The sequence below is a fragment of the Mirounga angustirostris genome, unplaced genomic scaffold (assembly GCF_029215605.1).
Source record: "Mirounga angustirostris isolate CCGP_5_RB_7025 unplaced genomic scaffold, mMirAng1.0.hap1 SCAF_16, whole genome shotgun sequence".
NCBI classification, from domain to species: Eukaryota; Metazoa; Chordata; class Mammalia; order Carnivora; family Phocidae; genus Mirounga; species Mirounga angustirostris.
The window spans coordinates 43499054-43519037 of NW_026991724.1; the positions used below are offsets into that span (position 1 = coordinate 43499054).

At 41.6% G+C, this 19984-nt stretch overlaps 1 protein-coding gene across 1 annotated transcript in view; it reads right to left on the reverse strand.

The window, feature by feature from the left end:
- ATP4A (ATPase H+/K+ transporting subunit alpha) overlaps positions 1 to 19984 on the reverse strand; it is an 86207-nt gene that overhangs the window by 50626 nt on the left and 15597 nt on the right. The gene's annotated exons all lie outside the window — the stretch shown is intronic.

Here is a 19984-nt window from a genome sequence, read left to right on the forward strand (position 1 = left end):
TAGCCTAAGGACATCATACTACTTCATCCTCTTGGCCTCCAGAACCATCTTCATCCACCTTGGGGGTCCTCACTTTCATGCCCTGGATGTGCTTAGCTCCTTGATACTGGGCTGCTCTTTCAGAAAAATATTTATTTAAACCAATAAAAATGAAGGGAATGTTCCGGCTTTTCATGTGTATGCATGTGTGTGTGTGTTTCTGAGCTAGCATCTGTGTTTTGCTGGGGCTGTGTTTCCTATCCCTGCTTTTTCTAGGAAAACAGAAATTTCCAGCTTTTGAGATCCCCAAATCAAACTGTTAGGGGGGAAATGGAAAGACTTCAAGAAATAAACAATAGATTTAGTGGAAGAGCTGATGAAGACCACCTCTCTCCCAATCAAAGGTAAATGGTCCCTATTCATGGAATAGGGGAAGTGGAGAAAGAGAGATTAGATGCAAGTATATCCCTAAGGAGGTCCCTGAGGCCTGTGTCTCAGGAAGGGGTGAGGTGTCAAAGATCCCAGATACCACTTGCATTACCTCCTCACAAATAAGTCCTACAGAGGCTCCAAGATCACAAAGAAAATATGCTGCATGGTGTGGAGGTCTAGGAAGAAACGGCCTTAGACAGCCGAGTAGGATAGCCCATATCTCAGCTTGGTGAAAAGGAGGTGGAGGCTACAGGAATGCCAAGTGCCAGGGTGGGAGTGACTATCAGAGGGGAGCCAGGGATAACACGGGAGCCATCGAGAATGAAGGAAAACAGAAATCTAGGCTGACACCATGGACAACAAACACCCAGGGATTCTTACTGGTACCTTAACTTCATGAACAAACCCAAATTCGGACCCAGAAACCCTAGATTTAGCAGAATTAAGTTTCCATAGCCAGGAGAATGGGGATTAAAAGAAAAAGAAGTTGAGTAGCTGTGGAAAAGACTGCTAACTCTAACAAAGCTAAATTTTTCTTCCTGGGAGCACTACTCAGCCACATGTCCTAGGTTCCCCTGTGTGGCCATGAGACTGTCTTTGGCTCTATGGAATATGATCAGAAGTGATTGCCACAAACCACCCTGGTCTTTAAATACCCCATGGGCACTCTCTTCCATACTCTTCCTCCCCTAGCTGACTGGCCAAGTGACACACATGGTGATTTGAAGGCCACATGTCATAGAGAGGAAGAACTCCCAACAGCCTTGGTCTCTGAACTACTCTAGGAACAGTCACTCTTTCCCCAACTGCCTCCCATGGTTGAGCAGAAAATATGTGTTGCGCCATCATGTGTCTGGTCTATCTATTCCATAACTCAAACCACCCTAACCAGTGAAGATGCAGGAAAGCAGAGTTACATTTCTCAGACATCTGGGGTTGTTACTTGAAATTCATGCCCAACAGACAGACCCATCTTGTTGGGCAGTTTATAGGAAATAATGAGTGAAGGAAACAACAAAGAAAGGTCTTAGTCCAGAGTTAACCTTAATCTTAGCTGACATGATGCTGTGTCTCCTCCATGACCCTGGGTATCTATGTGGATTACACGTGCCTATGGGACAATGCTCCATGTTATGAGTGTATCTGGAGAGGGGATTATGCTGGGTTGTCTGCTGTGTTAGTGGGTCTAGAGGGTCAGTCAACCCTGTCCCTCCCCAGACCAGCCCAGAAAGCTGGGCCTGTCACATTCAGCTGCAAAGCCATGTGGAGTCAGATGTCAGCATGAACAGCCAGGTCCAAAAAAGTCACATTGTGCTAGGAAACTTTGAAAGCCAGGCAATCTTCTCCATTTTAGCTCTCTGACTCCTCCTAACCTGTATTCCACTCTCAGGCATTCATATGGTTTTTACCACCACGTAAATATAAAACCAAACAAAATTTATAGTCCTGTATCTTGAAACATCATCAGTTGAATTACTATAATGAAACATGCAGATTTAACAATTTTACCCACTCTTCTCTCTCCCCACTACTAAAGATCACAATTTTTAACTCAAATTATAGGCTTTGCATTTCATTATGCCTGTATAAGTCTGCTCCATTATTGGGCCATGATGTTGATTACATACTCTTGCTGGACTAATATTTTAACTCAGCAGCCAAGGAACCCATTTACCTGCAATCCTTCAGATTTTTCTTCCTTTTCTTTTTCCTCTCCCTCTCCTCCATCGCCTTCTCCTCCACATTCTGCCCCTCCTGTCCCTCGTCCTCCTGCTCATCCTCATCTTCCTCTACTGTTTGTTTTATTTGCTCAGTTATCTATGTGGCTCTTCACTAATTGTTTCCATTTCTCCAGAAGAATTCCCCACAGTCAAGTAGGTAAGGTAACTTTTTTTTTTAAGATTTTATTTATTTATTTGAGAGAGAGAGGTAGTGAGAGAAAGCATGAGCAGGGAGGAGAGAGAGAAGCAGGTTCCCTGCCAGCAGGGAGCCCAACTTGGGGCTCGATCCCAGGACCCTGAGATCATGACCTGAGTCGAAGGCAGACGTTTAACCAACTGACCCACCCAGGCACCCCAGGTCAGGTAACTTTTCAATTCTCTTTTTCCCTTGGGTCTTGAAACCTGTTTATTTCTTTATTTGGGATTTTTAATTTACACAACATTCACATAAATACATCCTCATAAAGAATCAAGTAATACAAAGAGTATGGAGGAGCTCACCTCATGGCTGGTCAAGATATCATTTTCCCCCTCTTGAAGGTATTTGCTGTCAATATTTTGTCGTAACTCTTTCTAGTTACCTTTCTGTGCATTGCATCTACACACATTGACATCACACGGTTTTTCTGCTTACCACTAGGTGGTAAGCACCTAGTGATTATCCTTCCCTGTTAGTACTGAAGATCTTCAACACTGAATGCCCTGTATTCCACTTCTACATAATCTCCCTCTGTCCTCTTCTGGTCCAAAGGGTACATTCCCATGTTCTCAGACCTGCCTTTCCTCCTTCAATGATAGCTCATGGGATTCCAGCCCCTGGAATGAACCTGCAGGCCCTTCTGTGTCCTGTGAGGATAAGGATATCCTGAGCAGGACAAGGAGAGTATCACTAGAATAAGCAGCTGCAGGAGAGCAAATTTTTCTACACCATGAACTAGCTTGGCAAATTTTATTTCTGACCCTTGAAAACTTAACAAACTTTAGGACACTAAGACTGTGACATTATTACCATGTCCTATTATTGTGATTCTTACAGTCTTCAATTCTGATGACTCATTTATTGTATCATCCTTGTGACAATACTTAAACTGATGTCCTTATTTTCTGGAAGAAAGACATACTTTTGAATTTTCTTTGTTAAATCGGAAGGAGATTACTAGCATGAAACCCATGGATGTGTAGATTCAAAAGAGAAAAACAATACTTCCCCACTCAAAAAACACTCTCCAATAACCCATGATAGAACTGGATTTCTTATTTAAATGAAGAGTTTGAGAATCTGAGTCTCATTTAAATCAAAGTACACTGGGTCTCTAATTTTAAAAATGTTTTTATTGAAGGGCATAAGTGTACAACTCTTATGTGTATACCAATGAACTTCCACAAACTTTCACAAAACACACATCTAAGTAACCTGCTCCTGAAACAAGACACAGACTAGAAGACCTCTGTGCCCTCTTCCGTCACTTACCCACAAAAGATAACCCCTACCCTAACCTTCTCTCCTTTTTTTTTTTTTAAGATTCTATTTATTTATTTGTGAGAGAGAGAGCATGAGCAGAGACAGAGGGAGAAACAGGCTCCCCGCTGAGCAAGGAGCCTGATGCAGGGCTTGATCCCAGGACCCTGGAATCATGACCTGAGCCAAAGGCAGACACTTAACCAACTGAGCCACCCAGGCATCCCCTTCTCTCCCTTTTTAAAATAACTGCCTGGTGGGCTACATCAGGGATTGCCAATTTTACTATCAGGACCTTCCTGTTGATCTAAAGATTATTCCTATCTTCTGGCTGCCACAAACAATTCTGCAAAGAAATCCATGAGCTTGCTTCTCTGTTCACATGAGCAAGTACTTCTCTAGGATAGAGTACAAGAAGTGGGATTGCAGGGTTGAAGCATAAAGGGCTTTGGACGCTTCAATGGCTAACACCACGATGACTTCTGCAAAGGCTTCATCAAATCACACTCCCAGCCCCAGTGTATGAAAGAATCACTCTTTGCCTCCTTGGCAGCACACGATATCATCAATCCTATGAATTCCTGTCAATTTGATGAGTGAGAAGTGATAGCTCCTTATTGCTTTAATTTGTGTTTCTCTGATGAGTAGTGAACTTGAGCATTGCTATGGACTGAATTGTGTCCCTCCAAAACTGATACCTTTCTTTATTAATTTTTTTTAATTGCAGCATAGTTAACATATAGTGTTATATTAGTTACAGGTGTACAATACAGTGATTCAACAATTCTATACATGACTCAGTGATCATCATGGTAAGGGTACTCTTAATCCCCATCACCTATTTCACTCATCCCCCCATCCACCTCTCCTCTGCTAATCACCAGTTTGTTCTCTATAGTTCAGAATCTGTTTCTTGGTTTGTCTCTCTCTCTCTTTTTTTTTTCTTTGCTCATTTGTTTTGTTTCTTAAATTCCACATATGAGTGAAATCATACGGTATTTGTCTTTCTCTGACTTATTTCACCTAGCACAATACTCTCTAGCTCCATCCACGTTGTTGCAAATGGCAAGATTTCATTTTTTTATGGCTGAATAATATTCCAGTATATGTGTGTGTGCTATATATATACCACATCTTCTTTATTTCTTTATCCATTTATCTATCAATAAGCACTTGGGTTGCTTCCATAATTTGGTTATTGTAAATAATGCTGCAAAAAACACAGATGTGCATGGAGCCCTTTAAATTAGAGTTTTTGTCTTTGGGGGTAAATACCCAGTGGTGTGAGTCCTGGATCGTAAGGTAGTTCTACAAAATTGATATATTGAAACCCTAACTCCCAATATAACTATGTTTGGAGATATCTGACAATATTGTATTAAAAATATAAAAAGTGCACCAAAACCAAATATTTTATTTTTTTAAGATTTTATTTATTTATTTGAGAGAGGGAGAGTGAGAGAGAGCATGAAAGGGGAGAGGGTCAGAGGGAGAAGCAGACTCCCCGCCGAGCAGGGAGCCCGATGCGGGACTCGATCCCGGGACTCCAGGATCATGACCTGAGCTGAAGGCAGTCGCTTAACCAACTGAGCCACCCACGTACCCAAACCAAATATTTTTAAAATCCAATTAGAAAATGGACAAAAACATGCCCATCCTTCTACCAAAGAAGATATACAGATGGCAAGTAAACACATAAAAAGATGTTAAGCATCATTAGCCATCAAGGTAAAGCAAATTAAAACCACAATGTGATATCACTACAAATCTGCCAGAGTAGCTCAGATTTACAAAAAGTAGTGGTAATATCACATACCAGCAAGGGTACAGAGAAACCTGATCCCTCATACATTGCTGGTGGCAGTGTAAGATGGCACGTCTAGTCTGGAAAAAAAATTTAGCAGTTACTTATAAAACTAAATATGCAGGGTGCCTGGGTGGTGCAGTCAGTTAGGTGTCCAACTCTTGGTTTTGGCTCAGGTCGTGATCTCAGGGTCATGAGATCGAGCCCTGTGACTGGCTCTGCACTCAGCACGGAGTCTGTTTGGGACTCTCTCTGCACCCCCCCAAATAAAGAATCTTAAAAAAAAAAAAACTAAATATGCAACCCAAGAAGTGGTCTGTTGGATATTTCTATCTGAGAAATGAAACTTACATTCACACAAAAACTTGTGTGTGAATGTTTATAGAAGGTTTCTTTGTAGCAGACAAAAACTAGAAATAACCCAATGTTCATCAATAGGTAAATTTATAAACAAATTGGTATTTTCATACAAATAAACATTAAGCAGCAATAAACAGGAATGAATTACTGATACACACAACAACATGGATGAATCTCACAGTAATTGTTGAGTGAAAAAAAACAAAAGAGAGTATATGATTCCATTTATGTAAAATTCTAGAAAATGTAAACTAATCTATAATTACAGAAAGCAGATCAGTGGTTTCCTAGCGATGGTAGGGGTTAGGGGGACAGGGAGTGTTGGGGACAGGGAAAAGGGGATTTCTTTTTTTTTTCTTTTTATTAACATATAATGTATTATTTGTTTCAGGGGTACAGGTCTGTGATTCATCAGTCTTACACAATTCACAGCACTCACCATAGCACATACCCTCCCCAATGTCCATCATCCAGCCACCCACCCCATCCCTCCCACCTCCCACCACTCCAGCAACCCTCTGTTTGTTCCCTGAGATTAAGAGTCTCTTATGGTTTGTCTCCCTCTCCGGTTTCATCTTGTTTCATTTTTCCCTCCTTTCCCTATGATCATCTGCCTTATTTCTCAAATTCCACATATCAGTACAATCATATGATAATTGTCTTTCTCTGACTGACTTATTTCGCTTAACATAATACCCTCTAGTTCCATCCACGTCGTTGTAAATGGCAAATTTTCATTTTTTAAAGGCTGCATAATATTCCATTGTATATATACACCACATCTTCTTTATCCATTCATCTGTTGATGGACATCTAGGTTCTTTCTGTAGTTTGGCTATTGTGGACATTGCTGCTAAAAACACTGGAGTGCACATGTCCCTTCGGATCACTTCATTTGTATCTTTGGGGTAAATACCCAGTAGTGCAATTGCTGGATCGTATGGTAGCTCTATTTTCAACTTTTGAGGACTCTCCATACTGTTTTCCAGAGTGGCTGCACCAGCTTGCATTCCTACCAACAGTGTAGGAGGGTTCCCCAGGAAAAGGGGATTTCAAAGAGGCTTGAGGAAACTTTTTGGGGTTATGGATGTGTTCATTATCTGGACTGTGGTCATGGTTTCACAAGTGTCTACATAGGTCAAAACTCATCAAATTGTACACTCAAATATGTGCAGTCTGACTGGAACACAGCCACATTCATTCATTTATGTACTGGCTTATTATCTATGGCTGTTTTCATGCTACAACAGCAGAGCTGAGTAGTTGCGACAGGGGTTATACATGGTGCTCTCTTCACTCTGCACTGATGTTGGCACAGTACAAACTATCATGTTTAAAATTAAACATAAACTTTTAAAAGTTAAAATTCAACAGCGTTTCAAGTGCCATACGTATCAACATACCATGACTTGTTTTTCTTTTTCTTAACAGTACATACCTATCAGGCACCTGGGTGGCTCAGTCAGTTAAGCACCTGCCTTCGGCTCAGGTCATGTTCTCAGGGTCCTGAGATCCAGACCTGCATCTGGCTCCCTGCTCCAGGGGGGAGTCTGTTTCTCCCTCTCCTTCTGCCCCTCCCCCCACTTGTGCGCTCTCTTTCTTTCTCTCTCTCAAATACATAAATAAAATCTTTTAAATAAAAAGAATGTGGAAAAAAGACATGTAAACACTACCAAATAAAAACATCACCAAAATAAAGATGAGTGGTTATATTACTATCAGACAAAGTAGATGTCAGGGCAAGGATAATTAACAAGGACAAAGAAAGACATTAAATAATGATTAAAAAGACAATTTTAGGAAGATATAAGAATCCTAAAAGTATGAGCACTGACAACAGAATGCCAAAATACATTCTAAACATGATAAGACAAAAGGAGAAATAGACAAAGTCACAATTATAGTTGAAGACTTTGCATTCCTCTCTCAATAACTAATAGGACAAATAAACAGAAAATTAGTTAGGATATATAAAATCTGAACACCATCAACCAACTATATCTAACTGTTATTTATAGAATACTCTATCTAAAGAAGGCAGATACATACTCTTTTTTTTTTTTTTAAGAGAGAGAGAGAGCGCCCACGCATGCAAGTAGGGATGGGGAGGGGCAGAGGAAGAGAGAGAATCTTAAGTAGGCTCCACGCCCAGTGTGGGGCCCGATGCAGTGCTGATCTCACAACCCTGAGATCATGAACTGAGCTGAAATCAAGAGTAGGACGCTTAACCGACTGAGCCACCAGGCGCCCCAGCAGATACATATTCTTTTCAAGTGCACATGGAACTTCATCAAGATAGAACATATCCTTGCTCATTAAAAAACTTTAACAAATTTCCAAGAATTAAAATTATAAAAAGCATATGAAATCACACAAAGCAAACCATACAAAGTTATATTATCTGACTGTGGTATGAGATTTCTAATACGCCCCCCACCAATATTCCTGCTCCTGGGGTATAATCCTATATAATCCCTGACTGTCAATATGATGATATATCTCTCCTGTGATGAAGTTAGGTTATATGGCACAGCTGACTCTAAGAGACATTATCTGAATGGACCTAACCTAAACACATAAGGCCTTTATCTGGGTCTAGAGGTCAGAGACAGAGGAAGTCAGAGACTCAAAGTGTGAGAGAGACTTTGATGGAGGGAGATTCTCCCTTGATAGCTTTGAGATGAACAGGACCACACAGCAAGGTATGCATGTGACTTTAGGAACTGAGAATAGACCTTAGCTGATAGCCAACAAGGAAAAGACAATGGCCTCAGTCCCAAAACCGCAAAGAACTGATTTCTGCCACAACCACACGAGCTTGGAGGAGCATCCAGAGCTCCACATGAGAACACATTTCAGCAGACACATTCATTTCAGTCTTGTGAAAACCTGAGCAGAGAACTCGGCCATACAGTTTCTGGATTTCTCACCTATAGAAGAGTGTGATAATGAATGGCTATTTTTAAAGTCACTGAGTGTATGGTGATTTGTTACACAGAAATAGAAAACTAACATGTTGACCATAATAAAAGTAAAGTAGGGACCAACAGCAGAAAGATAATAGGAAAACTTCCCAACACCTGGGGGAAAAACATGCAAGCAAGTAATTCATCCATCAAGGGCAATTAGAAAATGCTTTTAACTGATCAAAATTGAAGCATATAACATATCAAAATATGTGGGGTGCAGCTAAAGCAGTGCTTAAAAGGAAATGTACAACCTCAAACGCTCATATTAGAAAATAAGAAATGTCTCAAATTAACGATCTCACCTTCCAACTTAAGACACTAGAAAAATAAGAGCAAAATAATGCCCTCCCCACGAAAACAAACTGAAGAAAGAAGAGAGAAAAGTGAAAAAAAATCAATGAAATTGACAAGGGAAAAACAATGAAACCATGGAGAAAATCAATGAAACCAAAAGCTGGTTCTTGAAAATGACAGATAAAATTGATAAACCTCTCGTAAGACTGACAAAATAAGAGAAGACACGATGACCAATATCAGAAAAGAAGGAGAGACTACCTCTACAGGCCCCTGAGACACTAAAGGGAAAATAAGGGACTATTACAAAGTATATAAATAGAATATACACCATCACCAACTGGGGTTTCTTCCAGGAATGCAAAGCTGGCTCAATATTAGAAAATCTATCAATACAGGGCGCCTGGGTGGCTCAGTTGGTTAAGCAACTGCCTTCGGCTCAGGTCATGATCCTGGAGTCCCGGGATCGAGTCCTGCATCGGGCTCCCTGCTCAGCAGGGAGTCTGCTTCTCCCTCTGACCCTCCCCCCCTCATGCTCTCTCTCTCTCTCTCTCTCATTCTCTCTCTCTCAAATAAATTAATAAAATCTTAAAAAAAAAAGAAAATCTATCAATACAATCCACTATATTAACCATCTCAAGAAGGAAAACCACATCATCAACTGATGCAGAAAAGGCACTTGGGAGTATTCAATATCTATTCACAATAAAAATTCAACACACCAGGACTAATAGGGAACATCTTCATCCTGATAAAGGACATCTACAGAAAACCTATAGCTAACATCATATGTAATTGTGAAGGGGAAGGCTTTCTCTCTAAAATTAGCAACAAGGCAAGCATGTCCTATTCCACACACTCCTATTCCAGAAAGGTCATAGGGATTTGAAGGAAGAAATAAAACTACCCTTATTTGTAGATGACATGATTGTCTTTGTAGAAAATCCCAAGGAATCTATTAAAAAAAAAACAGAAAACAAAAACAAAAACAAAACCCCTCCTAGGATTGATAAAATGAGTTTAGGAAGATCACAGGTTGCAATATCAGGACATAAAAATCCAATGTGTTTTCTTATGCTAGCAATGAACAATCAGAAATCAAATTCATTTAAATAAATAGATAAAGGGGATTAAGAGTACACTGATCTTGATGAGAACTGAGTAATATATAGAATTGCTGAATCAGGGCGCCTGGGTGGCTCAGTCGTTAAGCGTCTGCCTTCGGCTCAGGTCATGATCCCGGGGTCCTGGGATCGAGTCCCACATTGGGCTCTCTGCTCTGCAGGAAGCCTGCTTCTCCCTCTCCCACTCCCCCTGCTTGTGTTCCTGCTCTCGCTATGTCTCTCTCTGTCAAAAAAATAAATAAAATCTTTAAAAAAAAAAAAAAAGAATTGCTGAATCATTACATTGTGCACCTGAAACTAATATAACACTGTATGTTAATTATACTTCTATACAAAATAATAAATAAATAAAATAACAGCTATCAAAAAATGATAATCATAATGCCATTTGCAATAGCTCTCACAAAGCAAGTAATTGGGTGTAAATCTAAATAATTATGTGTATCAGCTGTGTGTTTAAACTACAGCTGCTGATGAAGGAAATAAAAGGCCTAAATAAATGGGGAGGCTTTCCATGCTGGTGAAAAGGAGGTTCCACGTCTCTCCCGGAATTGATCTGAAACGTTAATGCAATTCCTATTAAAAGACTTGTAGATCTACACATAGTCAAACAATTCCAAAAAAGACTAACAAAGTTGGAGTATTCATGTTACCCGATTTTCAGAATCACTGTAAAGCTACATTAATAAAACAGTGTGGTATTTGCAAATGGATAGACACTAGATCAACAAAACAGAATAAGGAGTGTAGAAAGAGATCCACATGAATATGGTCAATTTATTATAAAAAGAAATCCAAATGCAGTTTATAGAAGAAAGAATAGGGTTTTTTTCCAATGGTGTTAGATTAATGAGACCACCATATGCAAAACATAATCTCTGCTAAAACCTCTCATATTATATAAATATTAACTCAATATGGATCATAGATCTAAATGTAAAATGTAAATCTATCAAACATTAAGAGAATATCTTCCTGACCCTGGATTAAGCAGATTTCTTAGACATGACACCAAAAGTACATTCATAAAAGTAAAAAAATAAAGACTCAATTCAAATTAAAAACCTTTGCTCTCCAAATGACACTGTTCAAAAATGAAAAGATAAGCTACAGAGCCAGAGCAAATATTTGTATATCACACATCTGACTAAGACTTGTATCCAAAATATGTAAGTGACCCCCTATTTTACTGTAATGACAACAAACCAATTTTTTAAAATGAAAAGATAGATTTGAACTGACACTTCACCAAAGAGGATGTACCAGTTGCAAATATGCACATGAAAAGATGTTAATTCTCGCAATTTCCCCCTATTGCTAAAGAACCTGACTCCAAGCTGTTAAACGACCACTCTCAAGGTGCTAGAAGCAACCCAAGACTCCTAAGCCTACATTATTCTTGCTCCAAGTGGTGCTTCCCCCGAGCCCCACAAGGCGTGCCCCGGTTTGACTTGACCAATCACCTGAGAGAGTAGGAAGAGCTTGAACTCCTTCAGACCAATCAGCAGCCATGTCAGTATTGGATTCCCCACCCTATTACATGCAACCTCAATCAGCCAATAGTAATAGATAGAATAGGAGGCGGAACCCGCGTGGTCTCTATGGTAATTCCTGCCTGTTGGAGTGAAGCAGAGGCTCCAGGTAGCCTTGGTAGTGACTGATCCAGATGCCCTAATGAGATGTCTGAAGGGGCAGGGAAGGAATTTATGGGGGGATAGGGTGGGCGGAAGAGAGCGTGAGTAGCGGCAGAATGAGGGGGCAAGAAGGGTCTGAGGCGGAGGCAGAGAGGGTGTTACAAGAACTATTTAGAGGGAACACAGGTTTAGGAGAATGGGGAGGCTGCTGTGAGTAGAAGAAAGAGGGGTTCAGAGGGTCAGGAGCTGGTTTCAGAGGTAGGGAGAAGGTGGTAGAGGGCGAAAGAGCAGGTCTTTATAAGGGGACAGAGAAGAGGCTACAAGGGGACATGGAGAGGACTTAGAATTTAGAGTTGGTCAAAGAAGGTTTTAGAGGAGCCATGGGTTGGGGGAAGGGGAAGGGAGTTTATGGGTGAACAGTAAGGCTCATAACAGACCATGACAGGTTCATGGGGAGAAAGTGAGGGATATTACAAATGAGATCAGGAGAGAGGTATTGTAGACATGCAGTTTCACAAGGTGAGAGCTTTATGAGGGAACAAGGTTTTATGGATGGAAAGTGAGAGTGTTCAAGTGTTGAGTAGGGTCTTCTTAGTAGGTGTTTTATAGGGGCAAAAAGGCTGCTTTCGGGGACCATGAGGGTGTTATAGGAACCAAGTGTGATAGTGGCTCAGTTGTGGTTCCAGGGAGGCCAGTGAGAGTCATCAGAGTCAGCAAGGGCTTTTGTAGGGGTGGTGTTAGGGGCCAAGTGAGACATGCTATAGGGACCTGCAAGGCAGTTCTAGAAGACAAGGAGGAGTTTATAGGAGACAGGGAAAGGGTTACTAGGAACAGGCAGGGATTATAGAGCATAGGGGTAGAGGGGGCTGGGAGATCCAGGGTAGAAGCAGGTATTAAAGGGAATAATGAGAGGTTAGAGGGGACATGGTAGGAATTAGAGAGAGTCAGTATGAGTTTTAAAGGGGGTCAATGAAGAGTTATAAAAGCCAAGGAGAGATGTATTAGCATGAAACGGGAGGTGGTCAGAGAGGATAGTAGAGTCCTGAAGTCATTCTGAGTCATAACCTATCCCCTGCCCCCAGGCATTTGAAATTATGTCTGATGAGCCCCCGAATGACTACCTCGTGCTGTCGATCCTGGCCTACTTGCTGTGCTGTCCCTTAGGCAGTGCAGCCATGTACTACTCTTCCCAGGTGGGAATCTGTGTCAAATCAATCCTGCCCTCTCCTCCCTCTCCACCCTGGTCCTGAACCTGAACCAATTACATCCATGATATAACCTCCTGTTGGTTCAGGCTCCCACCCTGGTTCCTTACAGTCCTGTCTCCCATTCAATAACCCTTTAAGCCCATCTATTCCCATTTCCCTTCTCCCCTCAAACCCAGACAAGGCGCCACAACTATAGGAATGAACCAGACTTGGCAGCTGAGACCTCTGAGACAACCTTCGTACTCTCAATCATAGCAATTTCTTTGGGATGCCTCGGTATACTCAACACCTGGATTGTGATCATAATGACCATATTTGCTCGGTAACCTCTTCAGCTCATGAACAAACCACCAAATATATACAATAGTGTCAGTCACCTTGGCTCTAAGTATCCATTTGGGCCAAACCCAGGACAACTGCTCCTCAATGTCTGGACTGCCAAGTAGTGACAGCCTGAGCCAGCAACTTGAGGTTGTTGATGGGGGAAGGAAGTGGTCGCTCAAGAGAACCTATTGGACCGAGCCCAAGACCAACACTGGGATCCTGCCAAGGCATGTGGGCCATGGGATACAGGATGGGGCACTGGTTCCCCAGGGTAGCCTCCCTCTGCCCACATTCATGCATTCATGCCCTAAATCTATGCTGTCAAAGGCCTTGGCTGTGCTGCCTCATTCTGGGGACCTAACAGTGACAACTTCAGGTCCTTCCACACCCTCTCAGAATTTATAAACCAGGGTGGAAGACACACATATCACTAGACAGTGACAGTCCAGAGTAGTCCAATCTCTAATAGGGGAAAACAAAGTAGTGGAAATTTAAGAGGGCAGAACTGCCCTGGAGTACTTGTGGTCTACCAGAAAACCAGGGAGTTGAGCCACTGTCGGTGAACTGGATAGAACTCAGGTCAGGTTATGAGTGTACACAGTTTTTATACCAGGTATGGTGCCTCCTCCCCACCTCAAACCACCACCTGTAATGCTTGTGATTTATTCATAAGTCAACAAATACACTCTGATCACCTAAGATGTAACAGGCACTGTATTAGGAGCCAGGAACTAGGATCTCAACACAGCAAGATAAGACCCCTTTCTGATTGACCTTACTATTATAACCAACTCTTTTCTTTTTTTTTTAAGATTTTATTTATTTGACAGAGAGAGACACAGCGAGAGAGGGAACACAAGCAGGGGGAGTGGGAGAGGGAGAAGCAGGCTTCCCGCCGAGCAGGGAGCCCGATGCGGGGCTCAATCCCAGGACCCTGGGATCATGACCTGAGCCGAAGGCAGACGCTTAACGACTGAGCCACCCAGGCACCCCATAACCAACTCTTAATGATCTGCAAAATTAGTGTAGAGATTGCTAGTAGGTACTGTGAAACTTAACAGCAATTTGGCATTGCCAAGACATCCAAGTATATGATCAATAAACTTGTCTTGTTCAACAGGGTATGGACCAAAAATCTATCCATGACAGATTGGAGATATCAAAAAATAGGCACTCCTATTCCACAACCACAAATAGTTTGAGATGCACTAGGCTAGTAGACAGTGAATTCTAGAAGGTATATTGTTGAGGGTCATGCTAGCAGCTATAACAAACCCCACCAATTCCATAGCTCACACAACAGAACTCTATTTCATGCTCACAGATCCTCCCAATGTGGGCATCTCCGGTGGCCCACATACTAAGTCAAGGATCCAGGCTCCTCCCACTTGGTGATTCCACCATCTTCTAAGGACTCAGTATTTTGAATTGAGGCAGAACCTCCACTACCTTCTTAAAATTCTCTACCCAAAAGTGAACCCTTTGCACTCCTGGTGGGAATGGAAATTTTGACAGCCACTATAGAAAACAGTATGAAGATTCCTCAAAAAATTAAAACTAGAACTACCATATGATCCAGCAATCCCATTTCTGGGTACATATCCAAAGGAAATAAAATCAATGAGATATCTGCAACCTGTGATCACTGCAGCATTATTCACAATAGCCAAGATTGGAAACAACCCAAGTGTCCAACAATAGATGAATGAATAAAGAAGATACGAAGACAGTCTGGGAAAAGAGTACAAGCTTTCAGTTATAAGATGAATAATATCTGAGGGTCTAATATATAACATGGTGACTATAGTTAACAACACTGTGTTGTAGTAAGTGCCTGTCCTTAAAACGCAATTGACGCAACTGACGTGACAGACACAGCTGCCCCCTCCCCCAGGGCAAAGGTGGTAAAGCCTCTGGCTTCCATTTCTTCCCTCTCCATTACAAAGGCCGAAACCTCCTCGGCACAGCCAGCTTTGCCCCTGCCCAAATATGCCTGGGCTGGACACGGAGCGCCTCTCAGGGCAGCAAGGGCAGGGGGTGCGGCGCTTTCCCTACAAGTCAGAGCAAATACCCGAGACTTCAGAGCTGCAAGGGCTTTTGGCTGGTTTTGACTGTTAACCCTACACTTTGTGAGGCTGACGTGAATGGACGCTGCGTGGCTCGGTTGGTTAAGCGTCTGCCTTTGGCTCAGGTCAGGATCCCAGGGTCCTGCTATCCATCCAGGCCTGTATCAGCCTCCTTGCTCAGCGGGAGCCTGCTTCTCCCTCTGCCTGCCGCTCCCCCTGCTGTGCTCTCTCGCTCTCTCTGACAAATAAATTAAATGTTCAAAAAAAAATGATGCTGATGTGAAAATAAATAAAAGAAACCTTATTTTAAATGGAGTCAGGAAGCCCTAAAGAGAAGGCTGTCACCCACTACCACTTGCCATAAGAAGCAAATATTCATTCCCCAACAGGAAGAAGCTTGCTTTACATATCCCAGCGGGAGGGAGACTCGCTCCTAGCACCCCCAGCAGCCCAGCCAATGAGAACTCAGGGAAACAGCCCTTCCCAGCTTCCCCCTTTCTCTTATAAAAGTAAGCCCTTGTCCCCTGTTCTCAGGACTGGCCTAAGATTCGTCATAGTTTGCTTGTCCTGAATTACAATTCCCCTGCTATTCCTGAATAAACTCATTTTCTGGTAAAATAGGTGGCTTTTTTCTTTTAATGATGACCCAGACTCATGCACCAGAAGAACAGTGAGGTGAACTATTAATTAGGTTGAGGTTCAGCAGCGAGTAATAGAGCAGGGGCAAGGTGGGAAACCACACATGCACTTTCAACAAGGTAGAGGGCATTTCCCTCTCACACAGAAGTGTGGAGTTTGGTGATTAGGACTGGCCTGAAGGCCTCTCAAAATGTCAAGGTAGGGCTCCTTCCATCCATCTGTTCCTGTTCCCTAATCTGGGGCACTCATCCACAAAGCCCAAAATGGCTGCTAAAGCCATCATACGTGCATCCAAGGCAGTGAGATAGAGGAAGGGAAAGTGGATCTGTCTTTTAGGACACTTCCAGGAAGTTACACACACACACACACACACACAAGGCTGCTGTGAACATTCATATACAAGTTTTTGTATGGATATATATGCTTTCATTCCTTTTAGATAAATACCAAGGAGTGGGATGGCTGACTCATATGGTAGATGTATGTTTAGCTTTTATGAAACTGCCGAAGTGTTTTTCCAAAGTGGTTGTACCATTTTACATTCCTATCAGCCAAGTATGAGAGTTCCAAATCTTTGCCAACACTTGGTATGATTACTCTTTTTAATTTTAGCCATAATTAGAATGTAGGTATGTAGTGGTGTCTCTTTGTGATTTTAATATGCATTTCCCTAATGGCTAATGATAGTGAGCACCTTTACCTATTTGATAAAGTTTTTGTTCAAATCTTTTGCCCATTTCTATTGGTTTGTTTTATTATTGAGTTTTGAGAGTTTGTGATCTATTTTGGAATCAAGTCCTTTACCATATTTTCTTTTAATTCTCTTAGCAGTGTCTTTTTAAAAATATTCATTTACTTGCTTATTTGAGAGAGAGGGCACAAATGGGAAGGGCAAAAGGAGAGAGATAGAGAATCTCAAGCAGACCCCGTGCTGAGTGCGGAGCCCAACACGGGGCTCAATCTCATGACTCTGAGATCACAACCTGAGCCAAAAACCAAGAGTTGGACGCTTAATGACTGCACCACCCAGATGCCCCTTAACAATGTCTCTTGAAGAGCAGTTTTAACTTTGTGAGGCCAATTTTGCCTTTTTTTTTTTTTTAACACATCATGCTTTTGTTGTTGAATCTCAGAAATCTTTGCTTAACTCGTTTTCTCTTATGTTCTCTTCTAGAAGTTTTATGGTTGTGGTTTTATATTTAATCTAGGATCCATGTTGAGGTCATTTTTAGTTGGCACAACATATGCATCTAAGTGTATTCTTCCGTATATGGATACCCAACTATTCCCAGGACATTTGTTGAAAACACTGGCCTTCTCCACTCTATTGCTTTTGCGCATTTTAAAAACCCCAAATGCCAACATATGTTAAGATCTATCTCTGAGGGCACCTGGGTGGCTCAGTTGGTTAAGCGACTGCCTTCAGCTCAGGTCATGATCCCAGAGTCCTGGGATCGAGTCCCGCATCGGGCTCCCTGCTCTGCAGAGAGCCTGCTTCTCCCTCTCCCACTCCCCCTGCTTGTGTTCCCGCTCTCACTGTGTCTCTCTCTGTCAAATAAATAATAAATAAAATCTTTAAAAAAAAAAAGATCTATCTCTGAACTAAGAATAGGCTGCCCTTTTCCATTGATCTATTTGTCTTTCTTGAAGCTAATCCCACACTGTCTTAATTTCTGCCTTATAACAGGCCTTGAAGTGAAAGGGTATGAGTTCTCCCATCTCTTCCTTTTCAAAGTTGTTTTGACTGTTCCAGTTCTTTTTTATTTCCATCTGAATTTATGGATAAGCCTGGAAATTTCTTTTACAAGAAAAAGCCTGCATTGGGACTGCATGGACTCTATAAGTCAATTCGAGGATTGACATCTTAACAATATTTTGTGTCTTCCAATCTGTGAATGTGGTACCTCTTCCCATTTACTCAAGCCTTCTTTAAAATCTCTTTGCATTTAAAAAAAAAAGGGGGGGGGCGCCTGGGTGGCTCAGATGGTTAAGCGTCGGCCTTCAGCTCAGGTCATGATCCCAGGGTCCTGGGATCGAGCCCCACATCAGGCTCCTTGCTCAGCTGAGAGCCTGCTTCTCCCTCTCCCTGCTTCTCCCTCTCCCTGCTTCTCTGCCTACTTGTGCTCTTTCTCTATCTCTCTGTCAAATAAATAAATAAAATCTTTTTAAAAAAATAAAAATAAATAAAAATAAAAATAAAATCTCTTTGCAATGTTTTGTAGTTTCCAATGTACAAATCTTGCATGCCTTTGGTCAGATTTATCCTAAAGTATTTACTATTTTTGACACTATTGTAAATGGCATTTTAAAAACTGTAGTGAAATACACATAATACAAAATTTACCATCCTAAAATCTTTAAAGTTCAGTATTGTAAAGTACATTTCATATTTCAACCAATCTCCAGAAGTCTTTTCATCTTGTAAAACTAAAACTCTATACCCATTAAACATAACTCTCAAGGTACCTGGGTGGCTCAGTCAGTTAAGCGTCTGCCTTCGGCTCAGGTCATGATCCCAGGGTCCTGGGATCGAGCCCCGCATTGGGCTCCCTGCTCAGCGGAGAGCCTACTTCTCCCTCTCTCACTCCCCCTGTTTGTGTTCCCTCTCTTGCTGTGTCTCTCTCTGTCAAATAAATAAATTAAATCTTTAAAAAAAAATAAAATGAAATAAACACAACTCCCCATCCCCTTCCTCCTCCCAGCCCTTGACAACCACCATTCTACTTTCTGTCTCTATGAATTTGACTACTCTAGGATTCCTTATATAAGTGGGATCATATAGTGTCTGTCTTTTTGTGACACTTCTTTTTCTTTTTTTTTTTTTTTAAAGATTTTATTTATTTGACAGAGAGAGACACAGCGAGAGAGGGAACACAAGCAGGGGGAGTGGGAGAGGGAGAAGCAGGCTCCCCGCAGAGCAGGGAGCCCGATGCGGGACTCGATCCCAGGACTCTGGGATCATGACCTGAGCCGAAGGCAGTCGCTTAACCAACTGAGCCACTCAGGCGCCCCCCCCCCTTTTTTTTTTAAGATTTTATTTATTTATTTGACAGAGAGATAGACAGAAGAGCACAAGCAGAGGGAGTGGCAGAGGGAGAGGGAGAAGCAGGCTCTGCACTGAGCAGGGAACCCGATGCGGGACTCGATCCCAGGACCCTGAGATCATGACCTGAGCCGAAGGCAGACGCTTAACCATCTGAGCCACCCAGGCGCCCGACACTTATTTTTCTTAGCATAATGTACACAAGGTCCATCCATGTTATAGTATATATCAGAATTTCCTTCTTTTTTAAGATATCTATCACGTTTTTTTTCTTTTTCGAATTTTTACTTAAATTCTAGTTAGTTAACATATAGTGTAATATTGGTTTCAGGAGGAGAATTTAGTGATCTGTCTTACACTGTTGGTAGGAATGCAAACTGGTGCAGCCACTCTGGGAAAGAGTATGGAGATTCCTCAAAAAGTTAAAAACAGAATACCCTAAGACCCAGCAGTTGCACTACTAGGTATTTACCCAAAGGATACAAAAATGCAGATTCAAAGGGGTACATGCACCCCAATGTTTATAACAGCATTATCAACAACAGCCAAACTATGGAAAGAGCCCAAGTGTCCATCAACTTATGAATGGATAAAGAAGATGTGGTATATATATATATACAATGGAATACCACTCAGCCATCAAAAATAATAAAATCTTGCCATTTGCAATGACATGGATGGAGCTAGAGTGTATTATGCTAAGTGAAATAAGTCAGTTGGAGAAAGACAAATACCATATGATTTCACTCACATGTGGAAATTAAGAAACAAAACGGATGAACATATGGGAAGGGGAAAAAAAGAAAGAGGGAAGCAAACCTTAAGAAACTCTATCACATTTTATTTATCCATTCATCCATCAATGGACACTTGGGTTAGTATCACTTTTTGACTATTGTGAATAATGCTGTTGTGAACATGGATGTAC